Consider the following 13,487-nt stretch of genomic DNA (forward strand, 5'->3'; position numbering starts at 1 on the left):
CACCCAGACTGGATCAGTGTTGAATTGGAGACCCCACCCAGACAGGATTAGAGTTGAATTGGAACCCCCACCCAGACTGGATCAGTGTTCAATTGGAACCCCCACCCAGACTGGATCAGTGTTGAATTGGAGCCCCCACCCAGACTGGATCAGTGTTGGATCGGAACCCCCACCCAGACTGGATCAGTGTTGAATTGGAGCCCCACCCACCCAGACTGGATCAGTGTTGGATCGGAACCCCCACCCAGACTGGATCAGTGTTGAATTGGAGCCCCCACCCTGAATGGATCAGTGATGAAACAGACCCCAACCAGACTGGATCAGTGTTGAATCAGACCCCACTCAGACTGGATCAGTGTTGAATTGGAACCCCCACCCAGACTGGATCAGTGTTGAATTGGAACCCCCTCCCAGACAGGATCAGTGTTGAATTGGAAACCCCCCCCTCCCAGACTGGATCAGTGTTGAATTGGAAACCCCCCCCCCCCCCGCACTCAGACTGGATCAGTGTTGAATTGGAACCCCCACCCAGACTGGATCAGTGTTGAATCAGAGCCCCCACCCAGATAGGATCAGTGTTGAATTGGAACCACCACCCAGACTGGATCAGTGTTCAATCAGAGCTCCCACCCAGACTGGATCAGTGTTGAATTGGAGACCCCACCCAGACAGGATTAGAGTTGAATTGGAACCCCCACCCAGTCAGGATCAGTGTTGAATCAGAGCCCCCACTCAGACTGGATCAGTGTTGAATTGGAACCCCCACCCAGACTGGATCAGTGTTGAATCAGAGCCCCCACCCAGATAGGATCAGTGTTGAATTGGAACCACCACCCAGACTGGATCAGTGTTCAATCAGAGCTCCCACCCAGACTGGATCAGTGTTGAATTGGAGACCCCACCCAGACAGGATTAGAGTTGAATTGGAACCCCCACCCAGTCAGGATCAGTGTTGAATCAGAGCCCCCACTCAGACTGGATCAGTGTTGAATTGGAACCCCCACCCAGACTGGATCAGTGTTGAATCAGAGCCCCCACCCAGATAGGATCAGTGTTGAATTGGAACCACCACCCAGACTGGATCAGTGTTCAATCAGAGCCCCCACCCAGACTGGATCAGTGTTGAATCGGAGCCCCCACCCAGACTGGATCAGTGTTGAATTGGAGCCCCACCTACCCAGACTGGATCAGTGCTGGATTGCAACCCCCACCCAGACTGGATCAGTGTTAAATTGGAGCCCCCACCCAGACTGGATCAGTGTTCAATTGGAGCCCCCACCCAGACTGGATTAGTGTTGAATTGGAACCCCCCCCCCTTCCAGACATGATCAGTGTTGAATTGGACCCCACCCTCACAGAATGGATCAATGTTGAATTGGAGCCCCCACCCAGACTGGATCAGTGTTGAATTGGAGCCCCACCCACCCAGACTGGATCAGTTTTAAATTGGAGCCCCCACCCACCCAGACTGGATCAGTGTTGAATTGGAGCCCCCACCCAGACTGGATCAGTGTTGAATCGGAACCCCCACCCAGACTGGATCAGTGTTGAATTGGAACCCCACCCACCGAGACTGGATCAGTGTTGAATTGGAACCCCCACCCACCCAGACTGGATCAGTGTTGAATTGGAGCCCCACCTACCCAGACTGGATCAGTGTTGAATTGGAGCCACCACCCAGACTGGATCAGTGTTAAATTGGAGCCCCCACCCAGGCTGGATCAGTGTTGAATTGGAACCCCCTCACAGACAGGATCAGTGTTGAAATGGAAACCACCCCCCCCCCTCTCCCAGACTGGATCAGTGTTGAATTGGACCCCACCCACACAGAATGGATCAATGTTGAATTGGAGCCCCCACCCAGACTGGATCAGTGTTGAATTGGAGCCCCACCCACCCAGATTGGATCAGTGTTGAATTGGAGCCCCACCCATCCAGATTGGATCAGTGTTAAATTGCAGCCCCCACCCAGACTCGATCAGTGTTGAATTGGAACCCCACCCACCCAGACTGGATCAGTGTTGAATTGGAGCCCCACCCACCCAGACTGGATCAGTGTTAAATTGGAGCCCCCACCAACCCAGTCTGGATCAGCATTGAATTGGAGCCCCCACCCAGACTGGATCAGTGTTGAAATGGAGCCCCCTCCCAGACTGGATCAGTGTTGAATTGGAGCCCCACCCACACAGACTGGATAAGTGTTGAATTGGAACCCCCCCCCCTACCAAGACTGTATCAGTGTTGAATTGGAGCCCCCTCCCAGACAGGATCAGTGTTGAATTGGAGCCCCTCCCAACCAGACAGGATCAGTGTTGAATTGGAGCCCCCACCCAGACTGGATCAGTGTTGAAATGGAGCCCCCACCCAGAATGGATCAGTGTTGAATTGAAGCCCCCGCCCAGACTGGATCAGTGTTAAATTGGAGCCCCCACCCAGACTGGATCAGTGTTGAATTGGAGACCCCACCCAGACAGGATTAGAGTTGAATTGGAACCCCCACCCAGACTGGATCAGTGTTCAATTGGAACCCCCACCCAGACTGGATCAGTGTTGGATCGGAAACCCCACCCAGACTGGATCAGTGTTGAATCAGAGACTCCACCCAGACTGGATCAGTGTTGAATTGGAGCCCCCACCCTGAATGGATCAGTGATGAAACAGACCCCAGCCAGACTGGATCAGTGTTGAATCAGACCCCACTCAGACTGGATCAGTGTTGAATCGGAGCCCCCACCCAGACTGGATCAGTGTTGAATTGGAACCCCCTCCCAGACAGGATCAGTGTTGATTTGGAAACCCCCCCCTCCCAGACTGGATCAGTGTTGAATTGGAACCCCCCCCCCCACTCAGACTGGATCAGTGTTGAATTGGAGCCCCACCCACCCAGACTGGATCAGTGTTGGATCGGAACCCCCACCCAGACTGGATCAGTGTTGAATTGGAGCCCCCACCCAGACTGGATCAGTGTTGGATCGGAACCCCCACCCAGACTGGATCAGTGTTGAATTGGAGCCCCACCCACCCAGACTGGATCAGTGCTGGATTGGAGCCCCACCCACCAAGACAGGATCAGTGTTGAATCGGAACCCCCACTCAGACTGGATCAGTGTTGGATCGGAATCCCCACCCAGACTGGATCAGTGTTGAATCGGAACCCCCACCCAGACAGGATCAGTGTTGCATTGGACCCCACCCTCACAGAATGGATCAGTGTTGAATTGGAGCCCCCACCCAGACTGGATCAGTGTTGAATTGGAGCCCCACCCACCCAGACTGGATCAGTGTTGAATTGGAGCCCCCACCCAGACTGGATCAGTGTTGAATCGGAACCCCCACCCAGACTGGATCAGTGTTGAATTGGAACCCCACCCACCGAGACTGGATCAGTGTTGAATTGGAACCCCCACCCAGACAGGATCAGTGTTGAATTGGAGCCCCACCCACCCAGACTGGATCAGTGTTGAATCGGAACCCCCACCCAGACAGGATCAGTGTTGAATTGGAGCCCCACCCACCCAGACTGGATCAGTGTTGAATTGGAGCCCCACCTATCCAGACTGGATCAGTGTTGAATTGGAGCCCCACCCACCCAGACTGAATCAGTGTTAAATTGGAGCCCCACCCACCCAGACTGAATCAGTGTTAAATTGGAGCCCCCACCCACCCAGACTGGATCAGTGTTGAATTGGAGCCACCACCCAGACTGGATCAGTGTTAAATTGGAGCCCCCACCCAGGCTGGATCAGTGTTGAATTGGAACCCCCTCACAGACAGGATCAGTGTTGAATTGGAAAACCCCCCCCTCTCCCAGACTGGATCAGTGTTGAATTGGACCCCACCCACACAGAATGGATCAATGTTGAATTGGAGCCCCCACCCAGACTGGATCAGTGTTGAATTGGAGCCCCCACCAACCCAGTCTGGATCAGCGTTGAATTGGAGCCCCCACCCAGACTGGATCAGTGTTAAATCGGAACCCCCACCCAGACAGGATCAGTGTTGAATCAGAACCCCCACCCAGACTGGATCAGTGTGGAATCGGAACCCCCACCCTGACAGGATCAGTGTTGAATCGGAGCCCCCACCCAGACTGGATCAGTGTTGAATTGGAGCCCCACCCACCCAGACTGGATCAGTGTTGAATTGGAGCCCCACCCACACAGACTGGATCAGTGTTAAATTGCAGCCCCCACCCAGACTGGATCAGTGTTGAATTGGAACCCCCACCCTGACAGGATCAGTTTTGATTCAGGGCCCCCACCCAGACTGGATCAGTGTTGAATTGGAGCCCCCACCCAGACAGGATCTGTGTTGAATTGGAACCCCCACCCAGACTGGATCAGTGTTGAATCAGAGCCCCCACCCAGACAGGATCAGTGTTGAATTGGAACCCCACCCCCACCCAGACTGGATCAGTGTTGAATTGGAGCCCCCACCCAGACTGGATCAGTGTTGAATCAGAGCCCCCACCCAGACTGGATCAGTGTTGAATTGGAACCCCCACCCACACATGATCAGTGTTGAATCGGAGCCCCACCCACCCAGACAGGAGCAGTGTTGAATTGGAGCCCCCACCCAGACTGGATCAGTGTTGAATCGGAACTCCCACCCTGACTGGATCAGTGTTGAATCGGAACCCCCACCCAGACAGGATCAGTGTTGAATTGGAACCCCCACCCAGACTGGATCAGTGTTGAATTGGAACCCCCACCCAGACTGGATCAGTGTTGAAATGGAACCCCCACCCAGACTGGATCAGTATTGAATTGGAAACCCCCCCCCCCCCCCAGACTAGATCAGTGTTGAATTGGAAACCCCCCCCCCCCCCCGTCCCAGTCTGGATCAGTGTTGAATTGGACCCCACCCACCCAGAATGGATCAATGTTGAATTGGAGCCCCACCCACCCAGACTGGATCAGTGTTAAATTGGAGCTACTACTCAGACAGGATCAGTGTTGAATGGAACCCAGACCCAGACTGGATCAGTGTTGAATTGGAGCCCCCACCCAGACTGGATCTGTGTTGAATCGGAACCCCCACTCAGACTGGATCAGTGTTGAATTGGAAACCCCCCCCCCCCCCTCCCAGACTGGATCAGTGTTGAATTGGACCCCACCCACCCAGAATGGATAAATGTTGAATTGGAGCCCCCACCCAGACTGGATCAGTGTTGAATTGGAGCCCCACCCACCCAGACTGGATCAGTGTTGAATTGGAGCCCCACCCAGACTAGATCAGTGTTAAATTGGAGCCCCCTCCAAGACTGGATCAGTGTTGAATTGGAGCAACTACTCAGACAGGATCAGTGTTGAATTGGAACCCCCACCCAGAGTGGATCAGTGTTGAATTGGAGCCCCCCCCCCCACTCAGACTGGATCAGTGTTGAATTTGAGACCCCCTCCCACCCAGCCTGGATCGTCATTTGAGACACTGTAGCAGAAATTATGGTCAACATCAGCCTTAGGGGAACAGACTCCTGCGCCATCCTTTCCCCTAGAGACCACCTCAAACCTCCTCCCTGTCTCACTGTATCAGAGTGACTGGCCTGCTGTTTGTTCAAGTGATAAGGCAGTCCCTCCACTTTGCCCTGTGCCTGATCTCTCGTGGGCAATCTGAACTGGCACCTGAAGGCACCAAATCAGAAGGGAATGGTTGGAGTGGGAACGGGTCTGGTACCTGGCAATTTACAGGGATTGGCACGTAACTTGGAAGGATTTCCTGGAGATAAAGAGAGGCATACAAAATTATGAGGGGTATAGATAGGGTAAATGCAAACAGGTTTGTCCACTGAGGTTTTGCAAGACGAGAGCTAGAGGTCATAGGTTAACAGTAAAAGGTGAAATATTTAAGGGGAACCTGAGTAGGTATGAGTGTGGATGTGGACTCAATTTCAACACTTAAGAGAAATTGGATAGGTACATGGATGGGAGGGGTATGGAGGGCTATGGGCCAGGTACAGGTCAATGGGTGTAGCAGAATAACAGTTTGCCATGGACTAGATGGGCTGATTGGTCTGTATCTGTGCTGTAGTGTTCTATGACTCAATGTCTCAATGGTGAAAGAAGGAAAGCAGCCAAAAGCTTATGATCACTTGCTCCCTCTGCTTATCTGTGACTGTGGCCTCCAAAGATTACAAGGACTCACTCCTCCAGAGCTCTGACTCCTTGATCCTCTACTACCCGCCTCCACACTGTTTTTACTGCCTACTATTGCACGTCATTTTTCCCTACAGACCCTGGGGAGTGGGTTAACCACATGTCCTACCAATTTTTGCAAGCAGTAGGTTGTGGGTAGTAATAGTGAGTACTGATAGATGCCTGGGAAGTACTATCCTGGTACTATCAGACTGAGGTGAGTTCGGGAGGTGCTGCAAGGATCATTGTCTGAATCTAATGGAAAATAAATTGAAAGAGTTTCTCAAGTGTCTGATCTCACTCTACTTCTCCCTACTCTGGATCCAGGTCTTGGAGCTTAGGCTGGCATTTACTTAACAACTCCTCCATCCAGAACATCCCACTTCAAGGACTTCCTGCCCATTTTGTAGGTAGAGAACTACTCGTCCTCCTCTGCAACTCCACCACCGATGTGTTGAGCAGATCCAGGGAATGACATTCTCTCCCTTCCATAGTTCTTCTGTTTGGTTTCTCCCCTGCCAGAGGATCCCGAACGGAGCAGTACTGACACAGGAGGTGGTGAAGAAGGTGAACAGGATACCTGCCTTCTTTAACTGCAGAGTAAAACATAAGAATAGTGACAAATCATTTGTTAGGCTGCCATTGAAGTGCCGTTTATAAATATTTCTAGCTACCACGCTACAGGAAGAATATGATTGGAGTGGAAAGGGTGCAGAGGAGATTCACCAGGATGTTGCTGGGGACGGCGTGATTCATTTATGAAGAGTGACTGGATAGACTGGAATTGTCTTCTTTGAAGCAGAGGGGGTTAAGTGGGAACTGCTTGAGGTTCAGGTAGGCTAAAAAAGTAGAAGAATAGCAGTATGCATGGTTGATAGACCTCGGGAAATTTAGAGGGGATGTTAAAGATATTTTTTTCACCAAAATTGTGGCTGACATCTGGAATGCACAACCTAAGGGGATATGGAAGCAGGTATTCACGCAACATTTAACAAGAACTCAGATGAGCATTTGAAAAACCAAGGCATAGACTGAGTATTGGAAAATGAAATCAGTACAATTTCTGGCCATACAGCACAGTCATCTTATAGAATCAGAACAGTTACAGAAGGATTTGGTCCATCAAATCCGTAACAGCAATCCAGCAAGTCTTTTTCCCCACCATCTCTCCAAAGAACTTCACTTCTTATTCATTGCATTACTCTAGTGGTACCGTTTTCCAAAACCTAACACATTTGCTGAAACCACCTTTGGTTCCTTTGCTGATCATTTTCATTCTACGGTCCGCAGTTTATGACTTCTCCACCAAAAGCAACCATTTCTCTTTATCTACCCTGTCTATATCCTGCAATATATCAAAGCCCATCAAATCTCCTCACAAACCTCCTTTGGTCCAAGGAGAACAACACCAGCTTCTCCGGACAGAGAGTTAAACACTGGGCTAGATTGAAAAGGTCAGGGTGTCGGAGGAACGAGGCGAGGAACGAGCCAGTTTAGATCGCTGCTCTATGACATTTACTCGGCTCTGCACTGGACTACGAGACTCTCTTACAGATTTTGGTTCAGAAACACTATTTACTTGCCGTTACTGTGTGCATGATGTCTTTTATTCATTGCACAGGAGTGTCCAACGGTCTCTTTATGGGTTATTTTATTATTTTATTTTCTTATGGATATGATGTGTTTTTTTATTCTTTGTGTGTTAGACAATCCCTTTTCATTTACTGTTTATGGGGTTTGTTTTTGGATTTCTTTTTCTCGTGGCTGCCTGTTAGGAGATGAATTTCAAGGCTGTATAATGTATGCATATTCTGAAATTAATGTACTTTGAACTTTGCGAACATAACTAAACTCCCTATTCCCTGGAATCATTGTGGTAAATCACTTCTGCACCTGCTCCAGAGCTTTCACAAATTTTCTGATGTCTGGTACCCAAAACTTGACATAACATGTACAGTCATAGAGAGATGTGGCATAAAAAACCATCACATCTTTGTTGACCATCAGACTAATCCCATTTTATTCTCCCCACATTCTCAACAGCAGCTCCTATATTCTACCTTTAACCTACTCTCAAGGCCTACAAAGCAGCACATCTTTGGGAAACAGGAGTACATGGAGCAAGCCCACATGATCACAGTATCTGAGGTCAGGATCCCAAGTCATGATTTGTTCTCATGCTACATCAGGAAGGAGGTACAGGAGCCTGAAGGCACACACTTAATGATTCAAGAACAACTTCTTCCCCTCTGCCATCCAATTTCCAATGGACATTGAACCCATGAGCACTACCTCACTACTTTTTCCTTTCTATTTTTGCACTATTTATTTTTTCCCTTTTAGTTATTGCATTCTACTGCAGCCAACAAATTTCACAGCATATGCCAGCGATATTAAACCTGATTCTGATTCTGAACCCAAGTCACTGCCACTGTGAGGCAGTGACGCTACTAACTGCACCACTGTGCTGCCCCATTTGTGGCTGAATCAACGTTTTAGGTTCATCATTACATCCTTCATGAACTAAGAAAAGAAGCAAGAGGGTAAGGGGAAATTAAGAAAATAACTTAAAATGGTAGAAACATTAAACAGGTCAGACTGTGGAAGGCCAAACTAAGTTATTATTTCAAGCTGAAAACCTTACATCAGAACCGGAAAAGTAAAGTTAGTTTAAATTGGGAAGGGGAAGAGGAGAATATCTGTGAATAGGATAGGGTAGGCCAGGGTTGCCATGGTGACACACTGTTTGTGATGTCATCTGGTAGATAGAGAAAGAGGGAAGAAGGGAGTGAAAGAGGAAGAGATTGAGTAAGTGAATAACCGAAAGAGAAAGAGAGTGAGAAAGAAAATAGGAGAGTGAAAGTGTGAGAGAGATAGAGAGAGAGAGAAAGAGAGCGAGAGAGAGAGAAAAGATACAGACAATAGGACATTTAAAAGCTGTGTCCAGCTGTGCCAGAAAGGTGAAACAAAAAGGAGGCCACTGGAAATGCCCAGATCAGCCAGTGTCTTTGGAGATAGAAAAAATATACTTAATATTGCAGGTGATACCAGGTCCTTCAACTTTATATATAGACAGTGACTTACTTAACCAGACTTGTTGGATACAATATTGAGAGTAAAAGAGAATATGTATGTCAAGAGTAAATATTTCACAACTGAGTGAGTTAAATAATGAAAATAAAAATGCATGAGACAGGAGTCAGGAAAAGAGGAAATGAATAATGAAGATGGAGAAATGGAAGTGTGAGTGTGAAAGGAAAATTCAAGGAGGTAGTCGGCAAAAAGGATGGAAGCAAACTCGCTGGTTCTCCCTCTCCAAAGCAATATGAGTGAAGGCAGATGAGGCATTTTCTGTTTTGTAGAGCAAGACCACATCTTAGTGTCGTGAGCAGAGCCTTTGGGCCTGATCTAAGGCAGGAGATTTTGCCCATGGACCTGAGCCATGTCAGAGCTTTTGGGCCTGATCTAAGGTAGGAGATTTTGCCCATGGACCTGAGCTATGTCAGAGCTCTATTAATTTGATCTTGTGCAGTTTCGTTCAGGGTTAAGTTCTGCTGCTGGAAATCATTAACTGGAGCATGGGCTCTGTGGAGAGTAGCACTGCACAAACTGAAGCCTGTGGGCCCAATCCGGCCTGGCTTGATCATTTCATCCAGACCGTGAGATTCACTTTTTAATTATCAAGATATGAAAATCTTTCAATTTTTTTTATCACTTTTAATTTTTTCCCATTGAGGTTGCCTGGCATTAAAAGTAAAATTCTCATTAAAAAGAATGAAATTAATCTTGTTTCATACAAGCCCCGATATGATATTATCCTTAATACAGTATTATGCATACAATTTTTTTAATAAATTAATGCAAAATACAAAAATGACTTTGTATCATTTCTATATCAAATTTGGCAGTTTGTGGATTTTTTAGTCTTCTGAAAGTCTGAAAATGAGGTTATTGCAAATAAGCTCCAATACCATATTTAAGTTTGCTGATGATACCGCTGTTACAGGCTGAATCAAGGGTAGTGACAAATCGGCATACAGGACAGAGGTGGAAAATCTAGTTGAGCGGTGCCACAACAACAATCTCCCACACAGCATCAGCAAAACCAAAGAGCTGATTGTTGAGTACAAGGAGGAAGAAGCTGGAGGTGCATGAGTCAATCCTCATCAGGGGATTAGGGGAGGAGAGGGTCACTACCATTAGAGTCCTTGACATTAATGTATCAGAGGATCTGCCCCGGGACCAGCATGTAAGTGCCATCGCAAAGAAGGTATGACAGCACATCTACTGTCTTAGAAGTTTACAGTATGTAGATTCAGCATGTCAATAAAATCAATGACAAACTATAGACGCACAGTGGTGAGTATGGAGACACCAATGCCCAGGAACGGTAACGTCAGCATCAGGATTAATATCAGAATCAGGTCTGATATCACTGACCTATGCCATGAAATTTGTTGTTTTACAGCAGCAGTACGTTGCAATACATGATAATAAAAAAATCTCCAAGTTACAATAGAAATTGTGAGGTTGGGTACATCAGATCATTGTCCATTCAGAAATCTAATGGTGGTGGGGAAGAAGCTGTTCCTGAAACATTGAGTGTGTGTCTTCAGGCTCCTGTACCTCCTCCTGTATGGTAGCAACGAGAAAGGGCATGTCCTGGATGATGGTGTTCCTTAATGATGGATGCTGCCTTTCTGAGGCATCGCCTTTGGAAGAAGTCCTCGATGCTGGGAGGCCAATGCCCATGATGGAGATGGCTGGGTTTGCAACTTCTGGCAACTTTTTCTGATCCTGTTCAGTTGCCCCTCCATACCATATCTGTAGAAATTTGTGAGTGCCTTTGGCCAAGTTTCCTCGAACTCCTAATGAAATATTGCCACTGCTGTGCCTTCTTTGTATATTGCATCAACATGTTGACACCCAGATACCTGAAGCTGCTCACCCTTTCCACTGCTAATCTCTCAGTGATGACTGGTGTGTGTTCCATCAATTTCCCCATCCTGAAGTCCACAGTCAGTTCCATGATTTACTGATGCTGAGTGCAAGTTTGTTGTTCTAACACCACTCAACCAGCTGATCTATCATCCTCCTCATCACCAGCTGAAATTCTGCCAACAATAGTTGTGTCATCGGCAAATTCGTAGATGGCATTTGAGCTGTGCTTGACCATACAGTCATAGGTGTAGAGAGAGTAGAGCAGTGGACTAAACACCTTTCCTTGAGGTGTGCCAGTTTTGATTATCAGCAAGGAGAAGTTATTTCCGATCCCCACAGACTAGGTCTCCCGATGAGTAAGTCAAGGATTCAGTTGCAGAGGAAAGTACAGAGGCCCAGGTTTTGATTACGTTTGATTGTTCTGAACACTGAGCTGTAGTCAGTAAACAGCCACCTGATATAGGTATTGCTATTGTCCAGGTGATCCAAGGCCTAGTGGAGAGCCAGTGAGATTGCATCTGCTGTAGACCTATTGTGGTGATAGGCAAATTACAGTGGGTCCAGGTGCTTGCTTAGGCAGGAGTTGATTCTGGCATGACCAACCTCTCAATGTACTTCTTCGCTATAGATTTGAGTGCAATTAGATGACAGTCGTTGAGGCAGCTCACCCTTCTTTTCTTGGGCTCCAGTGTGATTGCCATCTTTGTGAAGCAGATAGGAACCTCTGACTGCTGCCTTGAGAGCTTGAAGATATCCTTGAACACTCCCGCCAGTTGGTTGGCACAAGTTTTCAGTTCTGTACCAGGAGCACCATCAGTACCTGATGCCTTGTGAAGGGCCTTGAAAGATGTTCTGATGTTGGTTTCCAAGACAGAGAATACATAGTCTTGAGATGGACACTGGTGTTGTTTTATTCTCCCCTTTCAAAGCGTGCATAATAGGCATTTAGCTCATTTGGGAGTGAAGCATCACAGCCATTCATAATGTTATGTCCATACCATCAGGTTCAGGAACAGTTATTATGCTACAACCACCAAGCTCCTGAACCTGTGGATAATTTCACTCACCTCAACGCTGGACTGATTCCACAACCTATAGACTTACTTTCAAAGATTCTACAACTCGTAAGCTCAATGCTTCCTCGTGAAAAGGTTTATTTGTGCATTTAATCTAAAGTTGCATTTTTCTTCCTTAATCCCATACTTCCCTTTCACTAAATATTTCAAGAACTAGGTACCTTTACGAAAATAGCCTTCTTCTTCCTTGCACGTAGCCCAGATTCGTCCCATTGGCCTCTAATATATGTCTCAGTGCCCTTTGGGTCGAGCAAGCTTCTGATGGTGAGGAACCATGCATTGAGTGAAGGGGTAGGTTTGGTGCTTGTGCGATTGACCATGCCAGCCGCCTGAACAAATCTACTCAGCTACCACAACAGAGACACTCTGTATACTGCATCTACAATCCTCTGGGTGAAAATGTGCTGCCTGGTTTTACTCCAGGCTCTAAGTGAAGGTCGCATCAGCTTCTACTGGGCTTTCCATGCCAAAGTTAATAGATTTGAACTGCTTTAACCATTTCTATACTCAGTGCATATCTTAAACTCTACCTAACTGTATCATGCAATAACATGTGGAAACTCTGAAATAAATCCAATAAATTCTGGGGCCACTCAGTAGGTCAGACAGTACCTTTGGGGAGGAAATGTAAGGAATGTGAGTTGATGCTACAAGTAGTTAATGTTACATCAGAATGTGTGGTTCTGACAAAAACAGGAAAAGATCCATTCACTCAGATGCAGCCTGATTTGCTGACTACACGGCTTTTAATTTCAGATTTCAAACAATTGCTGTGTTGTGCATCTTTTCAGTACAAGAATCATAGAATTGTCACTGCCATTCAAAATTCTCACCTCAGTGAATCCCATTTGTCAGTGTTTGGTTCACAATGCTCTAAACCTTTCCTATCCGTTACCTGGTCAAATACTTTTTATGTGTTGTAAGTGTACCTGTCCCAGCCACTTTCTCTGGCAGCTCACTGCATATACTGACCATCCTCTGGTTCTTACTAAACCTCTCCCCTGTCACCCTAAACCTATGTCCTTCAGTTCTTGATTTCCCCATCCTGAGAAAAAATGCTGTGTGTATCCATCCTCTGTGTATCCTATCCTCATGCTTTTGTACACCTCTATCAGATCACCTTTAATTTTCCTACTCTCCTAGGAATGAAGTCCCAAACCGCACAGCCCCTTCCCCCGTCTTATTTTGTTTTTTCTTCCATTACCCTCAGTCATCTTGTTAAATTACACCCCCTTCAAACTGAACAGCTGCAATGAGTAAGTATTCATGTCCCTGTCTTAGATGCCACCAACAGCAGCCTTATCAGTCAGACAACCTTGGTCCTGATGAAAGGTCT

This window comes from Hemitrygon akajei, chromosome 11 (assembly GCF_048418815.1).
Source record: "Hemitrygon akajei chromosome 11, sHemAka1.3, whole genome shotgun sequence".
Taxonomy (NCBI): domain Eukaryota; kingdom Metazoa; phylum Chordata; class Chondrichthyes; order Myliobatiformes; family Dasyatidae; genus Hemitrygon; species Hemitrygon akajei.